This window comes from Hyla sarda, chromosome 8, assembly GCF_029499605.1.
Source record: "Hyla sarda isolate aHylSar1 chromosome 8, aHylSar1.hap1, whole genome shotgun sequence".
Lineage (NCBI taxonomy): Eukaryota > Metazoa > Chordata > Amphibia > Anura > Hylidae > Hyla > Hyla sarda.
Genome location: NC_079196.1, coordinates 105,855,558 through 105,872,297, shown reverse-complemented (window position 1 = coordinate 105,872,297; position 16,740 = coordinate 105,855,558). Strand labels below are relative to the sequence as shown.

Genomic DNA, 16,740 nt, shown 5'->3' with positions numbered 1-16,740 from the left:
CACAAATATCTCAGCACAAATCTCAATTCAACTAGGCCAAAGCCGGAAAGAACCAGCAGCCACTAAACCGTGAGTTATAAAGCTCAATCTATCAAATCCTGTGTGACTACTTCCAGCTAAAATATTATAATTCGTAGCATAGTGGCCTGCATCAAAGCTCATTGCTTCAATGTCCCAGCAAAACCTGTGAGGAACCTGCATTCTGGTTGCCTCTTAAGAGACTGTTATGTATAGAGAATGTTGCATAAAATCTTCAAGTAAAGTTTATTCATAAAGTCTGCTGTGGACATTCTGTTATTTTCCCTGCCGTTTCTGGGACGGTTGGCAGTAGGACCATTAACACTAAGGACACCTCACCCTGGCGTCACAACATCTAAGGGTTAATACTACCAGACCCTGCACTTACATCACCGCAACATCCCAGACACCACAACTCTCCTGGTTCACCACATCTGCAACAAATTTTTCTGCATGTGAATTCACCTTTATTGTCTAAAAATTGTCAGTTTAGAAAATGCAAACGTTCACCAATGACCCTCCATTGGAATTGTATCAAATTTATATTAAAATACCTAAAACACGTAGACTCAGATTTTTGGCATAGATGTTCGTAAAATACAACTTTCGTAAACACTGGGAGATACAGGCTCTACATCAATGGCTTATAGAAGAAGCTTCTTTGGAAAAATAGGAGGTAGCCAGAAGGCGATGCAAGAGGTGAGCAGGTGTCTGGTCGAAGAGTGTAACAGATGTTACTACACAGTTATGCAGATGCATTTCCATTAGGAAGACTTCATGACATAAACATGTAAGGTGAACCCGAATGATTCTTCAACAGCAAAAGCTAGCCTACGTCAACACCGCAGTGACAAAGTGCAGAGAATGGAGTGCTAAGGCAACATGGAGTCACCATTGATCAATGACATCACCAGGCCATGGCCACATTACGTTAATTAAATGTCACATTATAATAGTGGGCTCGATGTAATATTGTGCATTAACCACAAGGATCCTCAAGAAAAGAAGAAATATTTCACTTCACAAAACAAAAGAGCCTGTGATACAAAGGAGAAGAGGCAGCGCCCGCTGGAAATACCATGTCACAGGCTTTTATTTGTGAGCTCTGGATCAACACAGATAGGACGGCCCTGAATTCGCTGGACTGTTATCTCATTCAAGCCTACAAATTATTTCACTTTGTGATACTTATACAATAGGATAAAAGGTGACAAAAGCAATGGCGGGTTTTACATTTTTCACTGTTTACTGAAATATAAACACTATAAAAACATATGAACCCTCTTAACACGACAAGCTTGTCATGAGTGTGCTTAGGGATTGTATGGTATTGCGATTGGTAACACTTATTGTTATGTCTATGGCACCTCTTATCCATTATACAGAGGGTCTGACAGTGCAATAAATTGAAAAGAGGAACTCACAGACCTGTTTCAGTCGTTTTCTTCATTTATTTGCAAGTAGCATTACAGCATGTTTATAATTCATTGGGAGCACGGAGCCATTGCACCCACATCCATAGCCGAGCCTGACGCTGGCGTCAGGCTCGGCTATGGATGTGGGTGCAATGGCTCCATGCTCCTAATCCATAGCGTGTAGACAGAGAGACCCTTCCTAGAAAGGCATTATGAAGTACAATAGCCATATATATACTAATAAAGTGTATGTCTATGGTACCTACAACGAACAGCCACAAGCTTTACATTTTTAACACAATCAAAAATAGTTATTTATGTTTTACAGTTAGATTGTGATAATAATAAAAAAAAAAAAACAATAATGGTATCATTTACCATTGTCATTGACATTTGGAATGCTGTAGTTTCCCACAATGCAAAAAAGACTTTTTTGGGGGATAAACGACTATTATTTTATGCATGTCCAATAAGTAGGGCACTTGACAGGCTGGTGGAGAATTTTCATATCTTCTATAGATAAACAGGACCAGATTTCCCGTTCCCCAAGAGCCCAGTGTCTTGGGGAAACTCTGAAGGATAGGACCCTTTTTTCTTAGAATTGAATGTCGCTCTATGCTGCAGGGTAGTGACAGAATGATACATCACTTTATCTACTGCATCTGGCCACCTGTGTTATGCAAATATTGACTTGATGAGTCGTTTTGTTCAATAACATAAATGTATCTTAAAGGGGTACTCCGCCCCTGGCATCTTATCCCCTATTCAAAGGATAGGGGATAAGATGTTAGATTGCCGCGGTCCCGCTGCTGGGGAGCCCGGGGATCGCTGCTGCAGCACCCCGCCATCATTACTGCACAGAGCAAGTTCGCTCTGTGCATAATGACGGGCGATACAGGGGCCGGAGCAGCGTGACGTCATGGATCCACCCCTCATGACATCATGGCCCGTCCCCTTAATGCAAGTCTATGGCAGGGTGCGTAACGACTAATTACAGGGCCAGTGGGGCGCCCTTTCTAACTTCATATCCTCTTCATAACTGTGGACATGAACGTTTCCAGAGAATGGTGAGGAAGAAGATTTCACCATATATAATATGTTGTCATGCATTATATATGGTAAAGTTCCCTTGTGATGTCACGCCCGTCCACTCAATGCAAGTCTATGACAACCCCTCCCATAGACTTACATTGAAGGGGTGGGATATCACAAGGGGGCGGAGTCATGAAATCACCAAACTCTGGCACCGTAGTCGTGACCCTTCAGACACGGAGCGAACATCGCTCTCTGCAGCTGCCATAGGTGGGTGTCTGCATGAGAGATTGCGGGGGTCCCCAGCGGCGGGACCATCACGATCAGACATCTTATCCCCTATACTTTGGATAGGGAATAAGATGTCTTAGTGCCGGAGTACCACTTTAAGTGTATGCAGATGCCCTGACTCCATATATTATCTTTCAATGTGCCCAACCTTTTTTTTTTTTACAGGAAACAAGCGACCGCCAGATAATTATTTTTCTCAAGTGTGCATGTGTATAGAGGGAAGGAGAAAAAGCTGTCAGTCTAATGACTGTTCAGCCTTTAACTTTAGGTATATAGCCAGCTTTATGGCAAGTTTCCTGTCATTTCAGCAATGCTGGGATCTGAACCCTCTCCTTTGAACATGTGCTAATGTTTGTATTTATCGCTGTTACATGTCTGATGGTCACGTAAGAAATGACAAGCAGTAAGAAATATTGTCTTGTGTGACTTCAGCGTGTGTGTCACATTTGATCCACATGGTAATCTGCATCATTAATAAGTTCTCCAGTTACTGTGCTGTTTTTAAAGCATCTGGGCAGCTTGTTCACCTTATGGAGCGTGGCATTTCTATAACCTCCATTTTACCATGATGACGTGTATGACATGTGAAGCAGATGATGTCCTTTAGTGTTGTAGATGTCATTATCTGTGACATACATAAAAAATTTGAATGCAAAATGGTTCCTCTGTTCTTTTGTTTGATTCATCACATCCTTCTGCCTGTTTCTCCAAGTCACAAAGATAACCAAATGGGATCACATTATGTATTTTTCCCCAGATTTCCAAAGGTCAAAGAGCAAATTACATGGCTATGGTCCTTATGTCCATGTAATTCAAGGCTCTCTGTGATTAGTGATTACTAGGAAAACTCTCCCTATTTCTAGAAAAGGATATGTATGTAATGGAAACAACATGGCTTTAAGTAATCTCATATCATACTACTTGTAGTACAGTCAAGTGCGCCACTTATGGAAGCTGAGCGTCATTCTATGACATTTTCTCATTTTGTAAGAAGGAAAATATATGAGGTCATAGTCATCTTCATTATGTTAATTCTTCCAGAAATATAGCTCCATACGGTTAGTAATGTTAGAAAAGAGCTCAATCCATCTCCTATGAGGGTATTGTTTCCTGCACAACTGACCCATCCTATTCTCACGCTTTTCTCCCAGCTGACCTGTAATTCAGTAGGCAATTTATATTTACAAGGCAAGGGCTTTAGACAATAGGCTGATGTCTGTCCCATTACCATAATAAGTTGTGGTTTGGTTACCATATTTCCATGAAGTTCCATAGGTTTTACCACACTGCAGCTTGTGTAAATACTGTGTAGAACTGTTTTTATGCTAAAATTGGGCTCCTTTTCCTATATATTAATTTTATCACATCTATACTGATCATATAAGCAAAATAGTCTTATCCCATAGAACTGTTATCATCCCTATGCATATAAATAGTATTAAATAATTCTGTGGGGGACAAAGACAGCAGAGGGCCCATATGCAAGATCGGTACAATGTGCTTTTAAGGTGGCAGAGGGCCCCTTTCTTACTGGGCAGATATACAGCTGCACAGGTTGCACATATGGTGTACGTGACTATGGAACTCCGGCTGCGAATGATGCTCAAGCGCAAATCGGAAGTCGCCGGTGGCTCAGATGAAGTGCCTCATAAGGTGCATAATGATGAGATTGGATGAGGACACTGAACTATTGGTGGAGATGCATGTAATGGTGTTATTGGTAGGTGGAATCAGCAAGTAAGACGATGATTGATTTTATTGGAGCTCGGATAGGAGATTTGGTTAATGAGGGGCAGTGCCTATGAGCACATTTAGCCCATTAATAGGAAGTAATTTGGTAGTTCTGGTTGATGCCCGTTTCCCTCCTGAGGACGTTGCTGAGGTAACAAAACATGTAGAGGGGCATAATTTGCATTTTAAATAGCAATCTCTGTTAGTGTGCTTTAGTAACCTGTGGTACTGCAGGGCACTGGAGAAACATTGGAATTACCACTGTAAGTGAATTATCACAATACACTGTATCAACAAACTAAGAGATTGTGGGCTTAACCCCTTAAGGACCAGGCCATTTTATACCATAAGGACCAGAGCGTTTTTTGCAATTCTGACCACTGTCACTTTAAACATTAATAACTCTGGAATGCTTTTAGTTATCATTCTGATTCCGAGACTGTTTATTCGTGACATATTCTACTTTAACTTAGTGGTAAAATTTTATGGTAACTTGCATCCTTTCTTGGGGAAAAATCCCAAAATTTGATGAAAAAAATGAAAATTTTGCATTTTTCTAACTTTGAAGCTCTCTGCTTGTAAGAAAAATGGATATTCAAAATATATATTTTTTGGGTTCACATATACAATATGTCTACTTTATGTTTGCATCATAAAATTTATGAGTTTTTACTTTTGGAAGACACATAGGGCTTCAAAGTTCAGCAGCAATTTTGAAATTTTTCACAAAATTTTCAAACTCACTATTTTTCAGGGACCAGTTCAGTTTTGAAGTGGATTTGAAGGGTCTTCATATTAGAAATACCCATAAAAGACCCCATTATAAAAACTACACCCCCTAAAGTATTCAAAAAAACATTCAGTAAGTGTATTAATCCTTTAGGTGTTTCACAGGAATAGCAGCAAAGTGAAGGAGAAAATTCTAAATCTTCATTTTTTACACTCGCATGTTCATGTAGACCCAATTTTTGAATTTTTGCAAGGGGTAAAAAGGAGAAAATTTTTACTTGTATTTGAAACCCAATTTCTCTCGAGTAAGCACATACCTCATATGTCTATGTAAAGTGTTCGGCGGGCGCAGTAGAGGGCTCAGAAGGGAAGGAGCGACAAATGGTTTTTGGGGGGCATGCCGCATTTAGGAAGCCCCTATGGTGCCAGGACAGCAAAAAAAAACACATGGCATACCATTTTGGAAACTAGACCCCTCAGGGAACGTAACAAGGGGTAAAGTGAACCTTAATACCCTACAGGTGATTCACGACTTTTGCATATGTAAAAAAAATATATATTTTTTTTACCTAAAATGCTTGGTTTCCCAAAAATTTTACATTTTTAAAAAGGGTAATAGCAGAAAATACCCCCCAAAATTTGAAGCCCAATTTCTCCCGATACAGAAAACACCTCGCATGGGGGTGAAAAGTGCTCTGCTGGCGCACTACAGGTCTCAGAAGAGAAGGAGTCACATTTGGCTTTTTGAAAGCAAATTTTGCTCTGGGGGCATGCCGCATTTAGGAAGCCCCTATGGTGCCAGAACAGCAAAAAAAAAACACATGGCATACCATTTTGGAAACTAGACCCCTCGGGGAACGTAACAAGGGGTAACGTGAACTTTAATGCCCTACAGGTGTTTCACGACTTTTGCATATGTAAAAAAAAATAATTTTTTTTTACCTAAAATGCTTGTTTTCCCAAAATGTTTACATTTTTAAAAAGGGTAATAGAGGAAAATACCCCCCAAAATTTGAAGCCCAATTTCTCCCGATTCAGAAAACACCCCATATGGGGGTGAAAATTGCTCTGCTGGCGCACTACAGGTCTCAGAAGAGAAGGAGTCACATTTGGCTTTTTGAAAGCAAATTTTGCTCTGGGGGCATGCCGCATTTAGGAAGCCCCTATGGTGCCAGAACAGCAAAAAAAAAAACACATGGCATACCATTTTGGAAACTAGACCCCTCGGGGAACGTAACAAGGGGTAATGTGAACCTTAATACCCTACAGGTGTTTCACGACTTTTGCATATGTAAAAAAATATGTATTTTTTTTTACCTAAAATGCTTGTTTTCCCAAAATTTTTACAATTTTAAAAAGGGTAATAGCAGAAAATACCCCCCAAAATTTGTTAGGCAATTTCTCCTGAGTACGGCCATACCCCATATGTGGCCCTAAACTGTTGCCTTGAAATACGACAGGGCTCCAAAGTGAGAGCGCCATGCGCATTTGAGGCCTAAATTAGGGACTTGCAAGGGGGGGACATAGGGGTATTCTACGCCAGTGATTCCCAAACAGGGTGCCTCCAGCTGTTGTAAAACTCCCAGCATGCCTGGACAGTCAACGGCTATCTGGCAATACTGGGAGTAGTTGTTTTGCAACAGCTGGAGGCTCCGTTTTGTAAACAGTGGCGTACCAGACGTTTTTCATTTTTATTGGGGAGGGGGGTTGTATAGGGGTATGTGTATATGTAGTGTTTTTTACTTTTTATTTTATTTTGTGTTAGTGTAATGTAGTGTTTTTAGGGTACAGTCGCACGGGCAGGGTTTCACAGTAGTTTCTCGCTGGAAGTTTGAGTTACGGCAGAAAATTTGACGCAGCTCAAACTTGCAGCCGGATACTTACTGTAATCCTCCGCCCATGTGAGTGTACCCTGTACGTTCACATTGGGGGGGGGGGGGGGGAATCCAGCTGTTGCAAAACTACAACTCCCAGCATGTACGGTCTATCAGTGCATGCTGGGAGTTGTAGTTTTGCAACCGCTGGAGGCTCCGTTTTGGAAACAGTGGCGTACCAGACGTTTTTCATTTTTATTGCGGAGGGGAGGGGGGCTGTGTAGGGGTATGTGTATATGTAGTGTTTTTTACTTTTTATTTTATTGTGTGTTAGTGTAGTGTAGTGTTTTTAGGGTACAGTCACACGGGCAGAGGTTCACAGTAGTTTCTCGCTGGCAGTTTGAGCTGCGGCAGAAACTGTAATCCTTCGCCCATGTGAGTGTACCCTGTACGTTCACATTGGGGGGGGGGGGGACATCCAGCTGTTGCAAAACTACAACTCCCAGCATGTACGGTCTATCAGTGCATGCTGGGAGTTGTAGTTTTGCAACAGCTGGAGGCACACTGGTTGTGAAACACCGAGTTTGGTAACAAACTCAGTGTTTTGCAACCAGTGTGTCTTCAGCTGTTGCAAAAGCTACAACCCCCAGCATGTACGGACAGCGGAAGGGCATGCTGGGTGTTGTAGTTATGCAACAGCTGGAGGCATACTACTTTGGCTGGGGATGCTGGGGATTGTAGTTATGCAACAGCTGGAGACACACTGGTTTGCTACTTAACTCAGTGTGCCTTCAGCTGTTGCAAAACTACAACTCTCAGCAGTCACCGACAGCCAACAGGCATGCTGGGAGTTGTAGTTATGCAACCACCAGATGCACCACTACAACTCCCAGCATGCACTTTAGCTGATTGTGCAAGCTGGGAGTTGTAGTTACACAACAGCTGAAGGTACACTTTTCCATAGAAAGAATGTGCCTCCAGCTGTTGCAAAACTACAAGTCCCAGCATGCCCATAAGGGCATGCTGGGAGTTGTGGTGGTCTGCCTCCTGCTGTTGCATAACTACAGATCCCAGCATGCCCTTTTTGCATGCTGGGAGCTGTTGCTAAGCAACAGCAGGAGGCTGTCACTCACCTCCAACGATCCTCACCGCACAGGTCAGTCCCTCGTCGTCTCCGCCACCGCCGCTGCTCCTGGGGCCCCGATCCCAACAGGGGCGCCGGGGATCGGGGTCCCCAGCACCCGGGGTGCACGTCCCGCACCCGCTCACGTCCTCCGGAAGAGGGGCGGAGCGGGTTGCGGGAGTGACACCCGCAGCAGGCGCCCTGATTGGTCGGCCGGTAATCCGGCCAACGAATCAGGGCGATCGTGAGGTGGCACCAGTGCCACCTCACCACTGCTGGCTCTGGCTGTTCGGGGCCGTCTCTGACGGCCCCGATGAGCCAATAATTCCGGGTCACCGGGTCACTGGAGACCCGATTGACCCGGAATCCGCCGCAGATCGCTGGACTGAATTGTCCAGCGATCTGCGGCCATCGCCGACATGAGGGGTCATAATGACCCCCCTGGGCGATATGCCCCGATGCCTGCTGAACAATTTCAGCAGGCATCGGGTACCGGCTCCGCTCCAGATGGTTGCGGGGGGCCGGTAAAACACATGACGTTCTCATACGTCATGTGTCCTTAAGGACTCGGAAATGGAGACGTATGAGAACGTCATGTGTCCTTAAGGGGTTAAAGTTGTTTTCCACATAAACAGTGCTTAATAAAAGCTATGTTTTAGGGGGTGGGAATAAAATAAAGGCCTAGCCCTTGGTCATAGGAGTTTCCACATATGGTATACTTGCCTCGGAAATAACTGCTAGAAAATCCAGCATGTTGTCTAGAAAAATGAATTGCCGCTCCTAGCTGCTTTTGCAGGCCCAGCTTCTCTTAAGGTCTGGGGTGTCACTGCATTTGAAATCCTGATGCTAGTCAGTGCACATACCTTGTGTAAAGTGATTATCTCTACAGGTAATGTCCCATTTCAAAAAATGCTTCTTCCATATTTGCAGAACAGTGTCCAGGACAAATATTTTAGGGATCACCCACGTAATGGAAATCAATGGGACCATCTTGATCAAACAGAAACAGTGCAGGAAGAGGGTACAGCAGCAAGTTTTACTTCCTGGTCAGGCTTTCATATATTTTGAGGGAGGGGCACACTAGGGGCCAGAACATAAGTAGGGGGGGGGGGGGGGGCAATTATGAAACGCCAATATATATATTTCTAATTTTTAACAACAGGCTCCAAACATGGCCTCTTGGCACTTCAATTCATACAAACAATTGTAAGCAAACAATTGAAAGTTATTTAAATAGTCATAGCCATAGCCATGTACCACTCCTTGTTCAGAGGAGGTTACTCAGCTGAGATTGGATCCTGCATGTCACCCAGTCAGAGGCTATATGCCTAGCAGAGGTGAATAGAGTGAGTGTGTTAGTGTCCCATTCAGGGTGGATGTGGGACACATTTTGATGAAAAAGTGCGTTTAGAGCCTCAATTTTTTTGACCAAGAGTGCTATTGTGACCTTTTATTTGTATGCAGTTATTTAAATGGATTTTGTTTTAGAGCAATGTCGTTCTAATTCCCTGATTCCCATTCTAGCACTGAGAACTGGCACCAAAGCTTTGCTGTAGTTAACTGATTAATTGCTGGAAGGACTGGCTGGACTGCTTTATGAGAAAAACGCAGTCAGGTGTAAAATAGACTAGTAAATTCTTCCATCTCTATAAGATTTATTGCATTTTCAAAATGTCTTGTAATGCACTTGTAAATTAGGGGAAGAATGGCGCCCTTGCTTATAGTTTTTCGATCTTCTATACTCCGCCAGGCTGAAATCTATCAGCAGGGTAACTCAGTCCATAGATCATTACTGAGGAATATATGGATCAGTTGCTCGTGTACCCTGCCGGGCTATTTGTAGGTCACCATTCAATTAGCCTAAGCCACAGTCGCTGGCTGAAAAAAGCATGCCCATTGTTAAAAATCCAAGTTACTGCCATCTGTGTTTACAGTTTTAAAATAAGAGCTATTGTTGAATTTAAGTAGGGGTAACACCATAAATAAGGCTATCTAGAAATACAATATCCTATTTGGAAAAATTTTCATCTCTGCTTATGATATAAATACTGCAGCCATATAAAAAAATGTCAAACTACATTAACCCAGCTTGCTCTTTCCAAAGACTTCATAAGAAAGGAACTCATGTCATTTCTCATTTTTCATCTTATAATGTACAATATTGCAACAGCTATAGGTTACATTGTGTCAGCAAGTTATTTACTGTTTAGGTACAAGATTGTACAATGTGATTGAGGATTGCCCATTATAGAACACTGCTATATACAATGGAAATGGAAATGAACACAAGAAAATAGAGTTGGATTTTTTTCCGAAACAAAACTATTATTTTAAAGCAATACTATGTATGGTATATGATGTTAAAAAGACCATGGTTGCAGAAACGAACATTATAATTGTACCATGGTAAAGGGACTGTATCACATGAATGTGATATCATAATTCATTGTATTGCTCTGAGCATGGAAGGAAGAAGGAGCTAGCTCTTTAAAATGAAAAACTGGTCACACAAAGTGAAGAACAAGATTGTCTTACAATTTGGCAATGAATCTACAGAGAACCCGTTGGTCATATCATAACAGTATATATTGGCAAGGAAAAATTGAAATAAGATCTAAAGGTCTAAATTACAATCTTCATTGTGTGTCGAGAAAATGGAAAGCAGAACAAACCCCCTTTCATAAAGATGTTAGTTTTCCTTATGGTAGAGGAAACCATTCCTTACACCAATATTGAGGAATCAAAAAAAATATATATTTAAAGTAGAAAATCTGAAATTCCAAAGTGGATGAATTCCAACTACAGAAGACTTGAAATCTTACGGATGGACTCCTGCTATGTTTATGGGCCTAGATATGAAAGGACTACTAGACACTTCGCCTTGGACATCCATCTTTACACTCTGGCTACCCCTACTGCTGATTTTCCAAAGATTAAGATTGTCCCTCTTCGTCCATTCTTTTTTTTATTATTGTGACTGCAATGGAGGAAACCACCCCCCATCACAGATCTGCGTATTGCTACACCATAACTAATATTTAATGCATAACAACTATAGAAATATAGCTGTACAAATATATTCAGAACACATACTACTAAATATAATCAGCATGATTTCGAAGATCTCATTAGTACTGTTGTTTACCTCTTTTATTTTTAGCATTCAGAATCTTGGAATATGCATAAAAATTACAAATATATGAAGGCATAGAAAATTGTTTGATTCTCTCTTAATAGATTGTTAACCATATATTGTCAAGATAGTATATACAGATCTCTTATTTTAGTCTGGATATTTTTACATCACTCGTACACTTGGCTGGTATTATGATATAGAAAACTGAGCGATTTAATGGGGATCCTGATCCATATTGGTGGTAATATTGGGGAATTGAATTGCAGTATAATGAGGTTTTTAAATGAGGATTATTCTGGCACCAAATGGTGATATTATGCGGAATCAGTCATACCACCTGTAACACTCACGTTTCAGAAGAAAGGAACTCCGGTGGATGTGGATCCGTTGGTCCTGTGTGGCAGATGACTTGGACCATACCAGGGAGCGGAGTCTAAGGTGACGCTGGTTTTCAACAGAGCCCACCGCAAAGCGGTAGGGACTTGCTGCGGCAGGCAGGGCTCAACCACACAGGTGACTGAGGAGGTGCGAGGCACAGGAGCGATAAGGCAGCTTGTAGTCAGGATAGCAGAAGGTCAAGGCTGGTGGCAAAGTAGTGTAGTTAGAATGTAGCAGGAGGTCAGTAGGCAGGTGGCAGAGGAGCAAGGTCAAGTCACAGAGTAAAGGATCAGATACAAGGTAAGGCAACAAAGATCCGGCAGGGAAGTGAGGAGGGTGGAGGAATTTTTCAATGAGCCACAGGTGAATTACACTAATGAGCTCACTGGCCCTTTAAATCGTGCCGGAGCAGAGAGGCAGAGGCTGGGGCAGGAGAAGCACCAACTGGGGCTCACATGCAGGCCCATCCCGCGATGCGAGTCCCAGCCCCGCCAGCAGCAGCAGGTAACGGGACCATGCGCGGCCGGAGCTCATAACGTAACACCACCTGGCTAAAATTGTGTAGCTCCCCTTCATCTGCCAAAACAGCTTTAAAGGAGACCTCCGGGATGGGAAAGCTAAAAAAAAAAACAAGTTTCTTTCATGTATCAGATAATGCACCACTTTGTTAGAGGAGAATCAGTCCAGCCGTTCTCCCACAATCGATGCCAACAGATTCCGATACTACTGGGTACATGGACTACAACTCCCCTGAACCCTCACTTCAGCTTCCTGCTCTATGCTCACCACCCTCCTGCTCTGATGCAAAAGCAATGAACCCACTGCGGCGGCAGCTTAATTTGCCTGTATAACAAGAGGGGAGTGAGGTGTGCTCAGCCAATCATGGCTGAGCACTGATGAATATGTAAGAGGTGGGAGTGTCTGAAACCGGGGAAGGCAGGAAGAGAAAAGTCCTAGAGTATGCCAGGTATTCAATTCGACCACAAGATGGACGCCGCCAAAGGAAATAAAGGCGGTCGAAAGTGAGAGTTAGAAAAAACCTACTGAACATTTGGTGAGATGAAAAGCTGCAGGAGAACAGACAAGCGTAAGTGTATTGCAATGTTATATACATTGTCAGGGAGAGAAATAACAATGATTGTTCTATCCCAAAGGTCTCCTTTAACTTTTCAAAAAAGAGAAGCCAGAGAAGAAATTTTCTTGTGGTATGGGGCACCGAGACATTTAAAGCATAAAGTACTTGAAGTAGCAAGGTGGGATGACTATGAATCAGGCTAGTTTTTCCAGAACATCCCTCAGATATTCCAGTGGATTGAGATATGGGAATTTGGGAGGCCAACACATTCAACTTTTTGAAAAACCATTCTGAATTATTTGTACAGTGTTACAGGAGGCATTATCCTGCTTAAAGATGCCACTGCACTAGTAAACCCGATTGCTGTGAAGGGGTCTACTAGGTCTGCAATGTTTAAGAACGTGGTATATGTCAAAGCAACATCCAGATGAATGTCAGGACTCAACATTTACTTACAGAACATTGCCAAGAATACCACATTGCCCTTGTCAGCTTACATCCTTCCCATAGTACATCCTGGTGGAAGCTCTTTCCCATTTAAGTGACACACACAGGCCAGAAAATGTCATTCAGCAAGCAATCTTCTTCCATTCCTACATGGTCCAGTTCCAAATCTCACATGCCCACTGTCGGCCCTTTAAGCAGTGAACAACTGTCAGCATGGGATACTGCACAATACCTCTTCTGTAGGAGCAGACCAGACAAGCAAATATACACTCCCCATGCACATCAATGACCTTTGGGAGCTCCTGACATGTTTTCTGGCTGTCCTTCCTTTGACCACTTTTGGTAGGTACCAGCCCCTGTATACTGGGACCCCTATAAGATTTGCTATTTTGGAGATATTCTGACCCAGTCATCTAGACTTCACAATATGGCACTTGCCAAGGTTGCTCACATTTCCATGTTTCCATTTTTGTTCTTCCAATACATTAACTTCAAGAACTGACTTTTCACTTTGGCTTAAATATCCCACCACTCGACAGGTGTCATGAGATAACACGTGTTATTCGCCTCATCTGGTTTTAAAGAGGTGCTCCGCCCTTAGACATCTTATTCACAATCCAAAGGATAGGGGATAAGATGTCTGATCACGGGGGTCCTGCAGCTGGAAACCCTGCAATCTCTGTGCAGCACCCAGCATTCATTGAGGACCCTTGGAGCAGCCGGCAGGGGTCGTGACATCACAGCCACACCCCTCGCGACATCATGCCATACCCCTCAATGCAAGTCTATGACGCTTCAAGCGTTCGGAACAAAATGTTGGGGCAGCGGAGTACCCCTTTAAGGTTATGGCTGATCAGTGTAACAACAAAAGCAATGTTTTTAAAGAATGTCTTCTTTAACTATTTCTTATGTTTCTAAATGGGTTTTAATCTGCATTCATAAAGAAACTGGACAGATCCTTTCTAGATTTGTGGATCCTGTGGCGGCCTAGGAGTGTTTACTTTCCATTCAGTTTTGCATGTTGGAATACAAATAATAATCTGCAGGTTACATTTATATTACATGACTAAAGTGCCTGGCTGTGTAGTGGCTTTAAAGTAGATAGTTACTTGGGCTCAGAATGAACTTTTCCCAGCAGAAGAAGATTGGGACTAATTTTACAGCATTTCTATCTGCCATTTTCCACATTCATAATTGCTAAAGATATCCAAAGCAGGGGTGTTTTTTCCATTTAATATGTATCTGTGTAGAAAATATTTTTTTTCCTGAGTTTTCTTCATTTTTCTATTTGCCTGGTCCTTCACCCCTTCTCTGGACTTTATTAATAGTAATTACACAAGCACTGAATCCCTGTGCTTTACTCTGTATTACAGGCCCCCTGTGCAACCCCAGCATTAATACTGCAGGTGATGTAGGCAGAGGCATTTGATCTGAAGCTACAATTAATGTTGTAAAAAATATCAGAGTTTGTCTTCAGCGAGACAATTTAATTGGAAGAAAATAGACCAAGGACTGCCACCTTTTAGCATGAGAGCAGGGAAGTGCCCTTTTGAACATGCATATAAATTAGCATTCTTGCGTGTTTCTCCAGCAGGGAAGCAGCACTAGGCTGACAGAATCATTCTCTGGCAATAACACCATCTTTCATTAAAATTCAAAGTGGCACAGTTATTATATCAGTGGCACTCTGCCCTGTAGCAATATTTCCCTATCTTCCCTGAGGCTTCTGAAGAGTTTCATTTAACACACAAGTTTTCTGGTAGTTAAACGGCTCATCCTGTACATCTTACATGTGGCACTGCACAGCTATACTCCAAAATATTCCAAACTGACAGGCTCACCAAACTATAGCTCTCACAGTGTCCATCTGAGGTATACACTAGGGGAAGTCCCCAACATATACCTATAATAGGTATAAGCATGTTAAAAATGCATACTGCATGATATATATATATATTTTTTTTTTTTACTCTGCTGCTGCTCTATAGGGAGTCACAGTACTGTTTCACATATAACTGATCACAGGAGGGGTGTAGACAATTTAAAACTACATTTTTTGTAATTAGGGAACCATATCCTTGTTTTATAGCCCTTATGTCACTGCCCTTTACACTAGCGCAACTGTGCTTTCTTCATCACTCCTTTACACCATAATTTTATATTTTTATTAGCCTGATTACTATTAACAATTATTACTGTAGCTACCCAATATATTACCCATATTCTCTCCCCTGAAAATTTGGTAATACAGATGAAACACGTTGGGAAACTACAGTAGGGTGTATTCTAGGGATAGTACAAAGGAGTAGATCGGGGCAGGGTCATCCATTTTAGGGCAAGTGCTCTGACGGTTTCTGTGTGAGCAGGGTTTGATATACATTTGTTTGTAGAGGGTTTTAGGGACAGTAACTGGGGGAGATTTATCAAAACCTGTGCAAAGCAAAACTTGCCCAGTTGCCCATAGCAACCAATCAGATTGCTTCTTTCATTTTTGAAAAGGCCTCTGCAAAATGAAAAACGTGATCTTATTGGTTGCTATGGACAGCTGGTCAAGTTTTTCTCTACACTGGTTTTGATAAATCTCCCCCAGTGTCCCAGCCTTACCACCTTAACTTCCATTATTCTACCCACTGCTCTGCTGATTTACAGAATATCTGCTGATACTCCGGAATTGTGGTTTCCTATGGTAGGGTCATGCTTATGGTTTATTGTTGACTCGGATGTACTGTTATTTGTTTTGGGTTATGTTTTTAATGATTATATTGAAAATGTATCTTTCACATAAAATAGGCTTGTGAAGCTGCACAAACAGTTCTGAAGGGCTTTACGCGCCTACTCCAGGCATACATATAGGCTGATGTATTTCAACAACAAAAAAAAAATAACCCTCCAAGAACAGTCGGAGAGATGGGGCCCACTATGTTTTGGGTCGCAAATAGTCTCTCTGGCTATTTAATGCCTGTTCTTCCTATTCATTGACACCATAAATGCACCATCAATTGAGGCCCCGAAGCATAGCAGACCCCAGGCCCCGCTTCTCTCTTTGTTTACCCCGATTCCTGGAGGGTTTACAAAATTTTTGGGTGGATATACAACAGCCTACATTAGCAACAAAGTATTTCATGGAGTCAGTTTGTGAGGTCCTAATGCACTGTGTGTGTAAGACTATGTTATCTATATGCCGTTTGATGTGACTTTGTAAACTGCTCTATGAAATAATGGTCAGATGAAGCATGCCTGGTGGGCAAAATAGCTATCACCATTCTCTGTTGGCATCCCTATCCCAAGATGATGAGCTTTTGTTTTTGTATTGAAGCCCAACAAATTTCTCACCGTTCCTGCAAAAAATTGGGTGTGTGCCATTCTTGAACATTCTTTTGTTTGATGCTTTGTATGGACCGGTTTCTATGAATTGAGCACCTCACAACAGTTTGGATCTCATATTGGTATCCATTTCATTTACCTGCTGCAGTTCTGCTGCTATCTAGCTGTGCCAAACGCTGTTCCTTTTCAGTCATCAGCAATATAAAATAGCACAGAACTCTGCACTA

The 16,740-nt window shown here is 42.1% G+C and overlaps 1 protein-coding gene across 4 annotated transcripts in view; it reads right to left on the bottom strand.

The window, feature by feature from the left end:
• PARD3B (par-3 family cell polarity regulator beta) overlaps positions 1 to 16,740 on the bottom strand; it is a 1,515,381-nt gene that overhangs the window by 103,041 nt on the left and 1,395,600 nt on the right. The gene's annotated exons all lie outside the window — the stretch shown is intronic.